Genomic DNA, 18184 nt, shown 5'->3' on the forward strand with positions numbered 1-18184 from the left:
CAATTCGAGGCTGAAACCTTCGTTTTCTGGGGGAAATATCGCGCTGGAGTCCCCCGTGGCTGGACACCTCTGTGAAACGGTTCTTTCTCCTTTTGTTTCTCACGGTTCGCTCCGCTTCCGCGCAGATACAACAACGAAACAACGTCTACGTGACGGGGAAATAATCCTGGTTACGAATTCTGTCCGCGACTCGTGTCCCGGACCCCTTTCGTTCCCTTTGTGCTCGACAGCAAAAAGAAACGAAGAGAAAAGTAAAAAAAAATAAACAGGTGCTCGATCGGAGAATTTTGTTCTTTTCGTTCGTTGTTATCGCTGAATTTCTGTTCGATATTAAGTAGCAAAATAGAGCTTGCTAAATGGTGAAATTGTTCATTCTTTAGTTAGTGAAAACATGCAAAGTCGTGGATAATTAATAATAATAAATACGTAAGTACTACAACACAGATACATAACTTCTCTGTTTCATTGAAACTCATCAGTCTTATTAACAATATATAAAGTTTGTTCAAGTTTTGATATGAAATATGAATCACTAGCAAGTACCTTGTGTGAGTAACATTTCAAAAAAATCTGTTATTATTTAATGATATTTCTATAAAATTTGTATTAAGTACTGTTTTTGCTCTTCAATTTTATGTTAATTTAATTAGAATTAAGTGAGCAACATGTGCATCAATTTTGTAGCATTTATTAATTGTATATGTGTACAAGCCAATAAAACTTGTAATTGTAAAAAATCTTGTTCAATTTTTTCAATATTAGTGCTCCTAACACAACACCAATTAAGAAAATAATATATCAATTAATTTATTTATTAACTGTATATATAATTATATTATAATTATATATTATATAATATATTATATTGTAATTATATATTATATAAACTATATTATAATTATATATTATATATAATTTATTAACTGTATATATAATTATATATTATAAATTATATCATAATTATATATTATATTATACTATAATATAAATTACATTATATAAACTATATTATAATTATATATTATATAAACTGTATATATAATTATATATTACACAAACATGTTAATTGCATATGTACAGTAATATATTTTGTAAAGTATAATGTGCGTCATAATATAATATATTAATTGTACAATATAACTGCAACACACACACAGCAACAATTTTATATATATTGTGTAATACAATTGTATATCAGTATAATATGTTAATTGTACACATATCAGCCAGTGTATTGTGCACAATATAATCGTGAATGTACAGTGACAAATATAAATATAATTAATAATAAATAACTGCATTCTACAATATAAATGTACACGTGTATATGCATAGTTATACTTGTGCAATTATTAAACGATATTTCATCGTTTGTACGATCAAAAATAATACGAAATAACGGGCGACCCTTATTCAACGGAGGACGATTGTACGAAGAAAGACAGAAATGACCATAGGAACGCTCCGAGCCGGCGTGGCAGAGCTTGAAAGGGGTTGAAAGGGGTGATCTCACCCTCGTTCCTGAACTACTCCGCGCCGAACGCCACGATTTCACCTGCGTTTGCACGTAATTTACGACGGCCGTAAAACGACAACCACGGAGAATCAATATTCACCCGGCGTGATTATCTCGTCCAATTGAAATGCTCGTTTCTGCTCGACTCTCTTCCGTTCCGAGCAACCTTACCGAGCGATTACTATTCCGAGGTGTTCCCCCTTTTTTTTTGGGGGGGGGGGGGTGTAGAAGTCGTCAAGTGAAGCAATTCATTATACAATTTCACGAGTCGAATGTTCAGAATTATTATTATTGTTTATTACATTTATATTATTATTAATAAAACTTGTGTTTTTATTATTGTATATTACTGTTTATCATATTATTATTAATTTTATATTATTAAAATTCATATTATTATTGTATATTATTTTTTATTATATTTAGAGTATTATATTATTATTTATATTTATATAATGTTTAAATTATTATTAATAAAGATTATATTATTATTGCATATTATTGTTTATTATATTTATATTATTATATAATATTATGTGATAATAATATAAAATTAATAATAATATAATGAACAACAATATACATGTTACTGTATATTATTGTTTATTATATTATTATTAATTTTATATTATTAAAATTTATATTATTATTGTATTTTATTTTTTATTATATTTATATTATTATAGTATTATTTATATTTATATTGTTTCGATTATTAATAAAAATTACACTATTATTATTTATTATACTTATATTATTATTTATATTATTATTATATTATTATTATTATTATTTACATTATTACTGATACTGGAATTTATATTTGTCATTTAAAGTTACCTACACGATTATTTTCCAGAGCGATATAATTTTTGGCAGAGTGCCAAAACTCTTTTACACATTCGGAAATTATGATATTTCTCCTTCTATCGGGAAACGGAGTATAAGAAAGAAAAATCAGTTTTTTCATGCTAAGCTAATGAAAGAAAATTTTCTCTAAAACGTGGGGGTAGTTTTGAACGACAAAGACTATTTTGATAACGTGATAAATTTTTTTTTAATATCCTAGATGATATTTGATAATTGAATATCCGAGACGATACTTAATGATTTAATCTACGTTAAGTTAAGCACAAACAAGTCTAACATAGCCGATAATAAAATAAGAATAAAATGTATATTTATTATCGTTGTCGTTATCAATTATTAAACTGTTAATACTGTCACGTATTTTTCTGCATCTGATATTGATGAAATGCAAGAAAATTCTTTGACAACTAGAATTTCATTCATTTATACCGGGGAAAGAATCATTAGTTAATCGTAAATTATGAAAAGGAAAAATTAGAAACTAGAAATTTATATTTCAAATTAAATCGAGGAAATTTAGATAATTAGAAATTGTAAATTTTTCGAAAGTTAAATACTTGGAAAATTTTCGAAAGGAGACTAATTTAAATTGAAGACTAATTTAAAATTAAATTTATTGCATCGATCTCGAATTTATGACCTGATAGTTGCTGCAAATGTGAAATAATAAAAATAACAGTAACGCAGATGTAAAATTTTCGAAACACGAATGGTTTAATACGAACATGTAATTTTCAAGTTGAACGACGTTGTAAGGGGACAACTTTTGAATTGAATTTCTCTTTTGAATTTTCACGATAACAAGGGACTGAAAGGTCTTTCAAAATTCATGCTCTCTTACATAAATACGTTCCACTTACTTGGATCCATTAATTCCACGTTTGTATCACATTATATATTATTCTTCGTTAAAATAACCTATAAGAGATATTCTCTTTTCAGTTTCGAAAAAAAACATTTAATATTCCTCGCGCGTAATTTTTATTTTTTCGATAGTTCTGTCGGTTCGTAACGTCTTGCGTCAGATAATTTTTATGTAGAAAAAAAAAGAACGAGACTTTCCTTCATTTAATAATAATTTCTTCCCGAGTAATGAAGTAACAGTTGACATTATAAATATAATAATACGACATTATAATATAATATATAATACGACCATAATAATACATAATATATAATATATAATATACAATATATAATATATAATAATATATAACAACATTATAAAAACAAAATAATACGACACACACATATAACAAACTTAATTTAAATAATTAAACAAAAGATTTTATTAAAAAATAAAATAATCGAGCAACAAATAGATATCGAACAGAATTTCAATAATAAAATAAATGATCAAACAGTTAAACGACGAAAATAATAAAATAGTTGTGCAACATCTACATAAATGTTGCCCAAGATAAAATTTTCAAAATGTGAATTATACAGGTGAAATGTGACTGATACAGATTATAGATTATAGATATACAAAGTTACGTAAAATTGTTTCTTTTTTAAAAATAAATTATTTAAATATAATTTCAAGAATATAATTATAACTATATATTTATATATTTAACTTATATATTTCAAGAATATAATTATAATATAATATCAAGAATATAATTACACGACGTTACTAAAGATTGTGGAGTTTAGAGAGATATATTAATTTAAGAAAAGAAATGAAACGCAACAGAAGAGAGAGAGAGAGAGAGAGAGAGAGAGAGAGAGAAACAGGGAAGTTAGGGGGAGTAGATTCAAGGGGTTGCCACTTATCGAGGCAACTGTGTAACCACGGTACCTGATTTACTAGCTCGATAACTGGAGACCATTAATATCACTGGTAAAATGTCGTATCATGTGCCATCTGTTTCTACTGACCATTCTCTGACCTTGCTATGCTTGAACTGTATCTCTCAATCATTTTCTATTCCTATACATATATATAATCAAATCAAAATTAATATATATATATATATATATATATATATATATATAAAATTTATTATATTATATTATACGTAGGTTATATTAATATTAAATATATTTATATATTTAGTATATTAATATTAAACATATTATATGTATGTATATATTTAATATATTAACATTAAACCTATTATATTTATATATATTTAATATTATATATTTTATATTATATATTAATTTAGCTATAACTATTAAAACTATTAACTTTAAATATAACTATTAATATAACTTTTAATTAACTATATTATAATTAACTGAATTATAATTATATTAATAAAATATATTAAATATATAATATACTATAATTAATTAATTTTAAGAAAAAAAAGAAGAAAAGAATCTCGAGAGGATCTTCTCTCAACTTTGCATCAAAGTGTACATTCTCTATATAAGATTATGAATATTTTTGTTTGTTAGAATAAGATCGAGATTGTAGTGTAACAGTTTTTTTTCTTTTATTCAGAATCACACCTAACTTCTATTTAATTTTATCTGATGTGTAATTTTCGGGAATTCGCGATATCATTAATAAAATATAATTTCATTCTGGATTTGGCTTTGACGTGTGTGAAATTGAAATTCACAATCGCTGAATAATACTGATTTACGAAATTTAAAATAATATCATTTGTTATATATTGCATAGAGTTGCAAAATGCAAAATATATATATTGCAAATATAATTAACCAACGTTGTGATTGTTAAATATTTTAGAACATATGTTATAACATTGTATCATTATAATTATTAAACAAGCCTAATTAAAAAATATTGAGAAACAAGAACAAGAATTGAACCTTGTCAGTAGAAACAAATAAAGCTATTTACTTTTTTTCTTTCTCAAGCAAGAGTTTTCAATTTAAAAATTGATTTAGTCGAGGGTTGAAGATTCAAAATTAACTCGAAGTTCAGGAAACTTCTACCTTCTCATTTTAAATCCACGAAAATTTTTTCCCAATTGATTCTGTAATCTGTTGAAAGTAGAAATGAAACTAACTGTTCATTCTTCTCTTTTTCGTTTTTTTTTTAAAATAAGTTTACCCACTTTCAGATGACTGAAATTTCCTGCATAAATTTACGATCCAAGATTGAAGATTTAAGTTAATTCGAGGCTCTGAAAGTTACTTCCTCCTTTTAAACTATGAAAACTATTTCGTGCCTCAAACCCGCTGAACAAGATTTTCAAAGCAAAGTATATCAATACTATTCCAATAAAATTTTTCACATCTCGATAAAACGATTTTTTACATTTTTTAGTTTATTCTCATTTGTTCCAAATATTTTAATCGACCATTTTAATCGAGCTTCTGCGAGTTAAATATTTATTACTCTCATAAATTTTTTTATACCTCAATAACACGATTAGTGTTTTTCAAACTCATTTCTACGTTGATTACACTTTTACATACAACCTTCCGATTGAATTTTATTATTATAACAATTTCGATCGAGGGTTTATATTATTATTCTAATAAAATTTTCACACGTCAACGAAACAATTTACATTCCGTTTTAATTTTCATTTCGATTCGTTCCGAGCTTCAACCGAAACATTATTTTGACCATTTCTACAGAGGTCCGACCCGAATCATTTGTTGTTCTAATAAATTTTTCCACACGTTAATAAAACAATCTACGTTTTTTGTGCTTAGTTTGTGTTTCGAACAACAATTCGTGTTTCTGCTCGCGTCAATTTCACCATTTTAATCGAAATTCTACAATGTGTTTGTTAGATTTCTAGTTTCGCGGCCATTCGGTGGAAATAGTTATATGGTTCTTGTTTCTTCTTTTTCAAAAATATCAAAATTATTATCAAATGAAAATTTTTATAAAAATATCAAATTATTAAACATGGGCAAGATAGAAATAAAGAAATTGAAGAATTAAAAGAAATCACTAAATAATAAATTAAATATTAAAAGATTATAATATGTTAAATATATGTTGAATAAAGAAAAAATAAAAATTAATATAAATTAAATAAAAAAAAATATACAGATATAAATATAAAAATATAAATTAAATAAAAAAATATAAATATAAACATAAATGGTAAAATATAAATTAAATATAAATAAAAAATATATAGATGTAAATATAAATTAAATATAAATAAAAAAATATATAGATATAAATATAAATTAAATATAAATAAAAAATATGTAGATATAAATATAAATTAAATATAAATAAAAAAATATATAGATGTAAATATAAATTAAATATAAATAAAAAAATACATAGATATAAATATAAAGCAAATGAATATAAATATATGTTAAAATATAAATATAAATTAAATAAATATAAATATATATTATATATTATATATTATAAAAAAATATATATATTCATATTTTAATATATACATATAAATTAAAATATAAATTAAATGAAAAAATATATACAGATATAAATAAAAAAATATAAATTAACATAAATTAAACGAAAAAAATTATTAAACTATTAGAACTATCAAAAATGGGGCAAAACAGAAATAGGCAAAATTGGGAACAAAACCGCCAAACTAGAAATTCACGATATGCACGATATATTATTCCAATAAACATTTCAAATCTCAACAAAGCGATTTGCACTTTCCAGTTCGTTCGAGCTTCACGCCAGTCCAAACAGATTCGTGTCGAGCGGAATTTTCGAACGGCAAATAATCGGTGTATAACCGGGTCGGCCGAGGTGAGTTTTACGAGGATAGAAATTTGAAAGTCGAATATGCCCACGGTTGATGGCGATGCGAATTCACTAATTGTAGGGTGGCGATGGGGCGGTGTTTAATTACGCGGCAAGCTTCGTAAATACGAATTTTCTCTGTTCGCGGCTCTCGAAACCGATTTTACAAAATCGCCTCCACGCCGGCCGGTTAACGACCCTCGAGATTCTACAAATTGGAGAAACGTTTCGATATTTTTTTCTCTCCCTCCCGCTTTTTCTCATCGACTTGATTCACCGTGGATTTTGTTCGATTTTAAATAAAAACGCCTGCATTAATGGGCGACTCGTCGAATTTCGAATGTAGGTTAATTCAGAACAGAATTAAAATTTTCGAGAGATAAATTCGGTCAATTTAGTCAAGTTTTTTTTTTTTTTTTTTTTTTGAGAATAATTGGGGACATTCTTCGACGTTACGTTTAAATTTACGTCGAAACTTATTCTAGTGTGAACTTTTGAAAAAAATCGATTTTTTTTTTCTTGCATATTCTTAAAGGACGTAAGTTTCAAAATCTCTGTAACTTTACGTGTGAAATTACTCCTAAAATTAACGAAAATTATGGTTGTTCGAAGCGACGACCAGCGTCATTGTTACCGCAGTACTAAACTTTAATGGCATTTTTCTGGAAACTATGTTTGTCAAAACAGTGTCCATGATATCTCAAAATCTACTTGACCAATTGACTCGAAATTTTAAATACGCATTTAGTACATGTGCGACTATAGCCCCTACCAGAATCAAACCAAAAAATTTTATTTTTTATATTTTTTCAGGCTTCCGAAGTTTAACAAAAGCATGCAAAAATTCGATAATCGAACTTCAAAGTATCGCCACTTTTTTAATTACCGACTTTTTTCTTTTGTTTTCATACCTGCTCATAGCCAAACTCGTACCAATTAAGGAACATTCATGTTTTTTGCATTTCCGACAAGCAGAATGGCCGGAATCATGGACACCGTGAGACGACCTTTTTTCAAAAGCGACTACGTTCGAGAGTATGCAGTGCCACTAATTTTAACTTTCCTTGTCCTAAAAAAATTCCAAAACGTCGTTGAAATACGTACAAATAAACTCTGTCAATTTCACTGCAAAAGGTGTAACAGTTTCTTTGCAAAAAATTCCCTGACAAAGTTGAAAAAAAAAAAAAAACACCAGCTTAATATCTCCTTAATGTGTTAACAGTGTTCCGACAATTTGGTTGGAGACGCGTCTCTCTCATCCGAGATGAAATTTCGTTCGACGAAATCCAGGCAACGGAAGTCTGTGTGTGTGTGTGTGTGTGTGTGTGTGTGTGTGTGGATTCGATAGCTAAAACATCGGCAACGAGATAAGATACGCCGCGCGTAGCACATTTATAATTAACCCTAAAACCGGGAGTTAACGAGTATCTGGGTCGGTAATTATGAACACGCGTTTGCGAATGCCTGTGCAGACCCCTGCAAACTCCTGGCCAGGATCGATCGTCGCCACACTCCCTCCCCCCGTCGCCCCTCTCAATTTTTCAGGCTGCACCCGCCCGGCAGTGGCCGTCGTCTTCCGCCACGCGAGTAAATAATTAATTCTGACGTCATTTGATACGACGCCTGACCAAGGACGAAACTGTCCAAGGACCAATCTGACCACTCTCAGCTCATTGTCGTTGAGAACGACGACCGGGGAGCTCTGGCAAAATCGAGAGTTTCGACGAGATTTAAAAGATCTGGCAAATTGTCGCAGTTGTTTGTCGTTTGTTTCGGTGGCAACTTCAGAATTGGATCGAAGTTATTGGACCTTATATTCTAGATGTTTTATCATTAAGCTTAGATTTATTACAAAAATTAGTTCAAAAAAAAGCTAGATATTAATAAATACGACGAACATTTAATTTCTAAATATATATTTATGTTTCTTATTTTACAAAAAGAAAATAATATATGCGTATAGATATTTAGATCATTCACTTTCAAGATAATTAAAATTATTTAATATATTATCAATTAATTAACAAAATAAATTTTACTCATTTATTTCTGAAAAATTCATTTTCTTTACTTTAAACTATTACTTTAAACTAACACTTTAAACTATACTGGGAAGAAACTTCCGGGCTACCCATATCTGGGTATAATTGAAGCAAACTGAAGTCGGGGTTAACCTCTTGCGCTGGTAACCGGTTCGCGGACCATAACGAGTGACCGAACCGTGCACAGCAATTCACTGGATAGAAATTACTAAGAAGTAAAAATTTATTATTTGTTTTGCCTGTGTTATATTTATATTATATTTGTATTATATTTGTATTATATTTGTATTTTACTTGTATTATACTTGTATTATACTTGTATTATATTTGTATTATATTTGTATTATATTTGTATTATAGTTGTATTATATTTGTATTATATTACATTATATTACATTATATTTATATTATATTTATATTATATTTCAGTATACCTAAAATATATTATATTATATTATATTCAGTATACCTAAGTATTTATATTATATTTCAGTATACCTAAAATATATTATATTATATTATATTCAGTATACCTAAAATTCAAGAAAATATTTGGCACGTCCATTCCAGCGCAAGAGATTAAAGGAAAACACAGAGAGCGTAGCGAGTTTTAGTCCTAATCTCTCATGTCACCGTAATATTAAAGCTTCTATTTCTATCAATTTCCCAGTTAAATAAAATTTCTAACTTTACTTAACAACAAAGTAATGTCAATAAGACATCTTTTATTCCAAATTCCTGCATATTTTTCTGAAAACCAGCAATACGGCAGTAAGAGAGGGGAGAGGGGGTGAAAATCGCGCGCCAAGGCGAACGCATCCGCCGGTGGCTGGCCGAGGAACGTACGAGTAGTATGTAAATGCGGCCACCTTGTCGGAAATCAATTTTCGGCGCTCCCTTTTATCTGCGGCTCGGCCTTTTGCGCCATCCGCGCGCGGGCCACCTGTGGAAAGGCCTCTCTCCAATTTCTCGTGTGCTACGCGAGAAGAAAAAAGAGGAAGAAGAAGAAGAAGAAGAGAGAAAAAAAAACTAGCTTCGTGTCGTTGCAAAGACCCGACACGATGCAGAATGCACGGTGCTCGTTGGTCGCTTGAATTTCAATGGGACAAGGCCGAAATGAAAGGCCGGAAAATGGTAGAAAGAAACGAAGTCGAGCGAGCGGTTTTTATTCGAGTCGAGTCGCGCGAGTGTGGAGAACGAGGGAAGAGGAGGAAATAACGTGGCTCGGTTAATCCGGATGACGTTTCACTGACGTCAGGGGAGAACGCCTCGAACGCCCGGACACTCCCGACTCGAACGAAGCTTCGCGCGCTTTGTTCGCGGCCTTCAGCGACGTGAAAACTGTCCTCCAAGTGAAACGAAATGATTCTTAGGTTTTCACTATCAAAGTAGTCAAAATCACCGGTTTGTAGTTTTTTCTCAAATATTTTACAGACGAGTGAATTTTTAAATAATTGTATATTTTTAAATTGTATATTTTCAAATAATTGTAATTTTTAAATTGTATATTTTCAAATAATTGTATATTTTTAAATAATTTATTGTGAAATATATAATGTATTTTTAAATAATTTCTTGTGAAATATATAGTGTACTTTTAAATAATTTCTTGGGAAATATGTAGTGTGTTTTTAAATAATTTCTCATGAAATATAAAGTGTATTTTTAAATAATTTCTTATGAAATATAGAGTGTATTTTTAATTAATTTCTTATGTAATATACTATATTTTATTTTACTACTATACTGTATTACTACCGTATTACTTACTATACTGTATTTTTAAATAATTTATTGTGAAATATATAATGTATTTTTAAATAATTTCTTGTGAAATATATAGTGTGCTTTTAAATAATTTCTTGGGAAATATGTAGTGTATTTTTAAATAATTTTTCTCATGAAATATAAAGTGTATTTTTAAATAATTTCTTATGAAATATACAGTGTATTTTTAAATAATTTCTTATGTAATATACTATATTTTATTTTACTACTATACTGTATTACTACCGTATTACTTACTATACTGTATTTTTAAATAATTTCTTGTGAAATATATAGTATATTTTTAAATAATTTCTTGTGAAATATATAGTGTACTTTTAAATAATTTCTTGGGAAATATGTAGTGTATTTTTAAATAATTTCTCATGAAATATAAAGTGTATCTTTAAATAATTTTTTGTGAAATATACAGTGTATTTTTTAATAATTTCTTGTGAAATATACAGTGTATTTTTAAATAATTTCCTGTGAAATATAAAGTGTATTTTTAAATAATTTCCTGTGAAATATATAGTGTGTTTTTAAATAATTTCTTGTGAAATGTATAGTGTATTCTTAAATAATTTCTTATGTAATATATATATATATATATATATATATATATATATATATAAACTATATTTTTAGATAATTTCTTGTGAAATATATAATGTATTCTTAAATAATTTCTTATGTAATATATGCTATATTTTTAAATAATTTCTTATGTAATATACTATATTTTATTTTATTACTATACTGTATTACTACCGTGTTACTTACTATACTGTATTTTTAAATAATTTCTTGTGAAATATATAGTATATTTTTAAATAATTTCTTGTGAAATATATAGTGTACTTTTAAATAATTTCTTGGGAAATATGTAGTGTATTTTTAAATAATTTCTCATGAAATATAAAGTGTATCTTTAAATAATTTTTTGTGAAATATACAGTGTATTTTTAAATAATTACGTTCGTTACGTCACTAGTTACTATAGTTTGGGCGTGATTGAAACTTAGTTTAGAAAATATATTCAGTTCGAAGGATTAAAATAGAAAATTCAAATTCACTGCTTTTCCTTTCATATCACAATCATAATTCCCGTAATTCGATATTATACAACTCAGATCGAGGGTTAAAATCGACTACAATTTTTATGAATTCTACTATAAAACTGGCAATGATCTGAACGAACAGCTGACGAGTGAAATTTTGAATTACGACTGTCATACTTTAAATATTTAAGAAAAGAAACAAAAAGGACGTTCCCACGACCCAGATCCAAGAATTCTTCCCGGGGAACGTGAAAAATCGAGCTGCTTCCGCGTTCCGGAATAAAAAGCTACGATCCTTTCAGCCGAATCTCTCGTTGCTCCGCGATACTTCCGAGCCGGAACTCCTCCGGCCAAGAGCGTGAAAAATTTTCAACTAAACGCGCGCACCTTCTGAAAATATAACGCCTCGTGAGAAAATTGCAGGAGACGTTCTCTTTTCACGAGAGGAACCTAACTCCGTGCTCGAGCGCTCATTCTACTTCTCGTTACGGCTCGGAGTTATAACGCAGTAACATAACAAATTTCTCGAATGATTTCCAATAGATGTTTCTCTGAAATTGAACGGAACAATAAACAATCTTATAAAATAGATAAAATAATCTTATAAACAGAATAAATAAATAGAATAAATCTTGATTCGAATGCTTTGTACGAATGAGGTAAGAACTGACAATTTCAAACGATGAATCACTCCATGAAAACGTTTATAAAAGTTTATGTTGGAAGAGAGTGAGTTGCTATTTGAATTAATTTTGGTAGAACTAGGATTTTACAGGCCCTGAGTTATCTTCATGTTATTGTATCATACTATCATATATTATTATTATTATATTATATATTAATCATATATAAATAATAATATTTATTATATTATATATTATACATTATTATTGTTATATATTATTATATATTAATAATTAATTACTTATTATTAATAAGTAATTAATTATATTATACTATATTAATATTACTAAATATTACTATATTTAATTATATAACAATTATATTAACATATTATTAATATATAATATATTATATTAAATATTAATAATTTATTATATTATATTAATTATTAATAATTAATTATATTATATTACATTACTATTACTCAATTATATTAACATATTATTAATATATAATTTATTATATTATATTATATCAATATTACTAAATATTACTATATTTAATTATGTAACAATTATATTAATATATTACTAATATATAATATATCATATTAATTGTTAATGATTAATTATATTATATTACATTACTATTACTCAATATTACTATATTTAATTATATAACAATTGTATTAATGTATTATTAATATATAATATATTATATCAATCATTAATAATTTATTATATTATATTGTATTAATATTACTAAATATTACTACATTTAATTATATAACAATTATTTTAATATATTGTATTATATTAATATTACATGACACCATAATTACTATTACACTATATCAACACGTCGTTACAATTATCGTCACTAGTCCAAGTATTATTCGCTATACAATCTCTCCATTTCTCTTCCTACCTCGAAAATAAAATCCCTCCGTCACGATATTCTGCACGTGGACATTTCCTTTTCTGCGAGCCGCGAGAGGCGACCTTCTCGCCACTTTTCTCACCCTTGAGGGAATCTTGGACCGGTGGCCGATCATACATATGCAAATGTTTATCTACGCCCCCATTCCATAAGTACCAGTGAGCCAGCTTTGCCGATGTTTTCACGAAAATCGGACGCGGTTCGCGTAAATATGTATGCAGGAGGGGGTGGCCACCTTTTTCCTCTCCCCCTACCCCAAATCAACCATGAATATTCCGCTCATTAATTCCCTCGAAATCCGCGATACTCGATATTGCGTGAAGAATCGGTTGCATTTTATTTATTCCGTTTGTTTGCGGCTCTTCTCCGGCGAGAATGCAACGATTTAGGGCGAGGAAGAAGCAACAATAACGAGTGAAACGTGTAACAAAGAGGGGGGGAGAAGAAAAAGTTTCGTTTGAAACGAAATGTTAATATTTTTCTGTTTCCAGCCATCCAATTATGAAGAATTATTATTACCTTTTGTTAAATAAATTGCCTGTACATATTTAGTTTGGAATGAATTTTATTATTACCTTTCGCTAAATAAATTACGTGTACATATTTAGAATGAATTTTATTATTACCTTTTGTTAAATAAATTACGTTATTTAGTTTAGAATGAATTTCATTATTACCTTTTGTTAAATAAATTGCGTGCATATATATTTAGTTTAGAATGAATTTTATTCCAAAGATTTAACAGTCGAATTTCTTTGACAGTGTTGACAATTTATTTAAGTTGAATGAATTTGTTACAATTTCGAGGGAGACGATAACTACTTCTCATTCTTTTCGAATTATAATTCATTTATAGATTATTTACTGTCATTATTATATCACTATTATTATTACTTATATATTGGTGTAACTTGTTGCAACATGTGTATAATTCAGTTTCTTTTTCTTTGAACTTTGATTACTATTTCTTCGAGTATTAAATATATTTGATATTAACTGTTCCCAGACATCAAAATGAAAAGACGTTACATTTAAATATAAATAGTAAATATATAAGTAATACTAATATAATACTGGCATAAATAAACGATAAATTGATTTATATAAATTCATTTTACTAGACTTTAATGTAACAATATGACAATATTTAATTAAATAATGTTATATTGTATAAAATATTGTAATATTTAGATACTATATAGTATTGTAATATTAAATATTGTAATATTTAAATATTGTATAATGTAGTAATATTAAATATTGTATAATATAGTAATATTAAATATTGTAATATTTAAATATTGTATAATGTAGTAATATTAAATATTGTAATATTGTACAAATATATAAAATTTAATATACAAAATTAGCATAGTTAACACGAATTTACAAAATATTTATTAATTTACAAATTATTTGTATACACTACTAGATAAAATAACTTTCTATTATCACAGACTTTAACTTTAATTTTTCCACTCTTCGCGAGTTATACTAATATTTTGCAATATCATCTCCCTCGATACTCGAGATTTTTGAACATTTTTTGCCTTTTTGTTGCAGCTAATCCTGTTTGGAATGTAAAAAAAAAAAAAGTTCTGTGAAAGGATGCTTTGAAAAGCTAAATGCCCTCTCTTTTCCTTTCTTAATGTTGCTTCTCACAGTTCATAAATGTGTTAAAATAAACCACAAAAGCTCACGTCAATCAAATATGTAGTTTCTTTTTTTCACTAGCCCCCTCCAAAGTATACGTAATTTATAGGCCCCGTCGCACTCGTCCTGCCCCCTTAAACGAACAAGAGTTGCGAGTAAGGGCTTCTCACACCCTCTGATCCTTGACACAGGTGACTGCGACGCGTTACAAAGGACATCTCGTCGGCGAGAGAAAGAAAGCCAATTAGACAGCGCGCGGATCTGCGATTGACTTTCGAACAAAAGGGGAAGGGAGTGACGTGACATTGACCGTATACACAGGGGATATTGATCAACCGAGCCGAACCGCCCTCTTTTTCGGACACTTGCCCACTCACGGCAGAGTTGCCACGGTCACGACCACGAAGCTTGTTTGTCTTTGAAAGAAGGAGGAATTTCCGGCGAACCCTCGGAGACACTCGACCCACGACCCCGATGCACATCGTCGCCCTGAAGCTCTTGTCGATCGATCGCGACGACACTTGCCTTTTCTCCTCGTTGTTAGACGCGTGCGTGTATGTATGTATGTATGTATGTATGTATGTATGTATGTATGTTTGTACATGCAGGTACATGTAGCTCGGTTCGAATCGAATCAATTTTTTGGAACAATAGTTTTTGAACTTTATTTCAGCCGTTTGATCGTTTGTTCTAAAGGATTGATGAGAAATTTAATTTATTGTTAATGAAGACGAATTGTTATAATTGTTATATAATGTATATATAATAATATTAAATAACTATTATATAATATCATATTATATAATATATATAATATATAATTATATAATTATATATATTATATATATAATATTGTATAACTGTTATCATATAACTATAAAATACTAAATTAAGATTGTAGAAACGTATGCGTACAAATGTATATGTAATTTACTTTCTTTTTATTAATTGTTACACTTCTTTGCTAGTACTGTGTGAATCTGCTTTCTCACTTAATTGGATTATATAGTATTTTAAAGATTTCATAGTTGAGTATTATTTTCTCAATGATGCAGATTCATTTAACGAATTGAATTTTTCCAGGAATAATTTCGTATTATCATTTGTTTGTTATCTACGAAATCAATAATAAATTTAATTTATTGTAAGAAAAATAAATTAAAATTAGATCAGTACTGTAATATATACTAAAGATCTATATCATCCTATAAGTATATATATCAATACTGTAATATTGATAATTTTCCTAATATTATAATATTTTAATATTGGTAAAATTGTCAATATTATAATATCGATTTATACAACCTCATAAAATTATAAATTATAGTAAAATATAATACAATATTTATTAATATTATATATATTGTATTAAAATATATTACAATATTTATTAATATTATAATATATTGTATACAATATATATTAATATTATAATATATTATAATATATGTAATTCATTTTCTATTTCTTTACATATTAATTATTATAGTTTCTATAAATATTAATTATATTATCCTATAATATATAGTATTATATAAGATCTGTATAATCCTATAGGCATATATATATCAATACTGTATTATTATAATTTTATTAATATTATACTATTTTAATATTGGTAAAATTGTCAATATTATAATATTGATTTATACATCCATAAGATTATAAATTATAATAAAATATATTAGAATATTTATTAATAGTGTAATATTATAATACATGTCATTCATTTTCTATTTCTTTATATATTAATTATTATAGTTTCTATAAATATTAATTATATTATTCTATAATATATAGGATAATAATATAATATATAATAAATAGATTATGTAAGATCTATAATCCTATAAGCATATATATCAATATTGTAATATTAATAATTTCACAAATACTATAATATTTTAATATTGGTAAAATTTTCATTATAATATCGATTTATACATCCATAAGATTATAAATTATAATAAAATGTATTACAATATTTATTAATATTGTAATATTATAATACATGTAATTCATTTTCTATTTCTTTATACATTAATTATTATAGTTTCTATAAATATTAATTATATCTAACATTAAGTACTCTTGCAACATGTACGTACATTAGAATTATATAAATATACTAGTCAAATGTATTAGAATTTCAAGACAGATAAAATTCCAAGATTAATCATTTGATTTAAATAAAACTTCCAACTTTTACTTCGATGACTGGAATGAAACTAGAAATACAACACGACAATCAATGATTCAAAACAGTCATGTCAATAATCAGGATCGAGTAATCGATTCAAAGTAATTCACTTAAATGAGATGTTCGACATAAATCGGACAACGATCGAGATATTAAACGCAAACATGCTCAGAAATTCCCTACTTTGGAAACGCGAGCTCTTTAAACCTTGCTCGTCGCAATTTTCACACCGGTGTATATCTTTCCTTCTTCGTAAATAGGACAAAAAGGGAGGAGGGGAAAGAAAAATGAAAATTAAGGCCAGATGAAGACGGTGAATTTAATGGAGGGTAGTTTATTGGAGGCAACGGTGGTAGTTTCGCCTCTTAAACAGGCTGAAAAACGGGCTTCTCTCCCCCCGAGCATGACCCGCGTAAATTCCTGCGAGAGATTAGAGGCTGCGTGACCACTTTATATTACACCCTTAACGTTTTTATGCCACGTAGAAATAGCCGGGGGTTGTCGATTCAGCGATCTTCATTCAGAAACGACTGGTTAAATAATTCAACGTTCAACGAAATGGAGGATCTCAAATTTGGGAGATTGTTTGAATAAGGTATCAAATGACAAATTGCCTCGCGTGACCCGACATTATCTCGAAGCATAAAACATTCTGTAATTTATATACTTATAAAAATTTTGTAATCTATATATTTCCGGTTTTAAGTAAAAATTTTGTAATATTATAAATGAATATGTAAATTTTATATAAGTAGAGTCCAGTTTTAAGTAAACATTTTGTAATGTTATAATATAAATAAATGTATAAATTTTATATACATTTATATA

General features: G+C 27.4%; 1 protein-coding gene across 1 annotated transcript in view; it reads right to left on the reverse strand.

The window, feature by feature from the left end:
* LOC122532379 (acetylcholinesterase-like) overlaps positions 1–18184 on the reverse strand; it is a 144570-nt gene that overhangs the window by 100890 nt on the left and 25496 nt on the right. The gene's annotated exons all lie outside the window — the stretch shown is intronic.

The sequence above is a fragment of the Frieseomelitta varia genome, unplaced genomic scaffold (assembly GCF_011392965.1).
Source record: "Frieseomelitta varia isolate USP_RPSP 00005682 unplaced genomic scaffold, Fvar_1.2 scaffold_454, whole genome shotgun sequence".
Classification (NCBI taxonomy): Eukaryota; Metazoa; Arthropoda; class Insecta; order Hymenoptera; family Apidae; genus Frieseomelitta; species Frieseomelitta varia.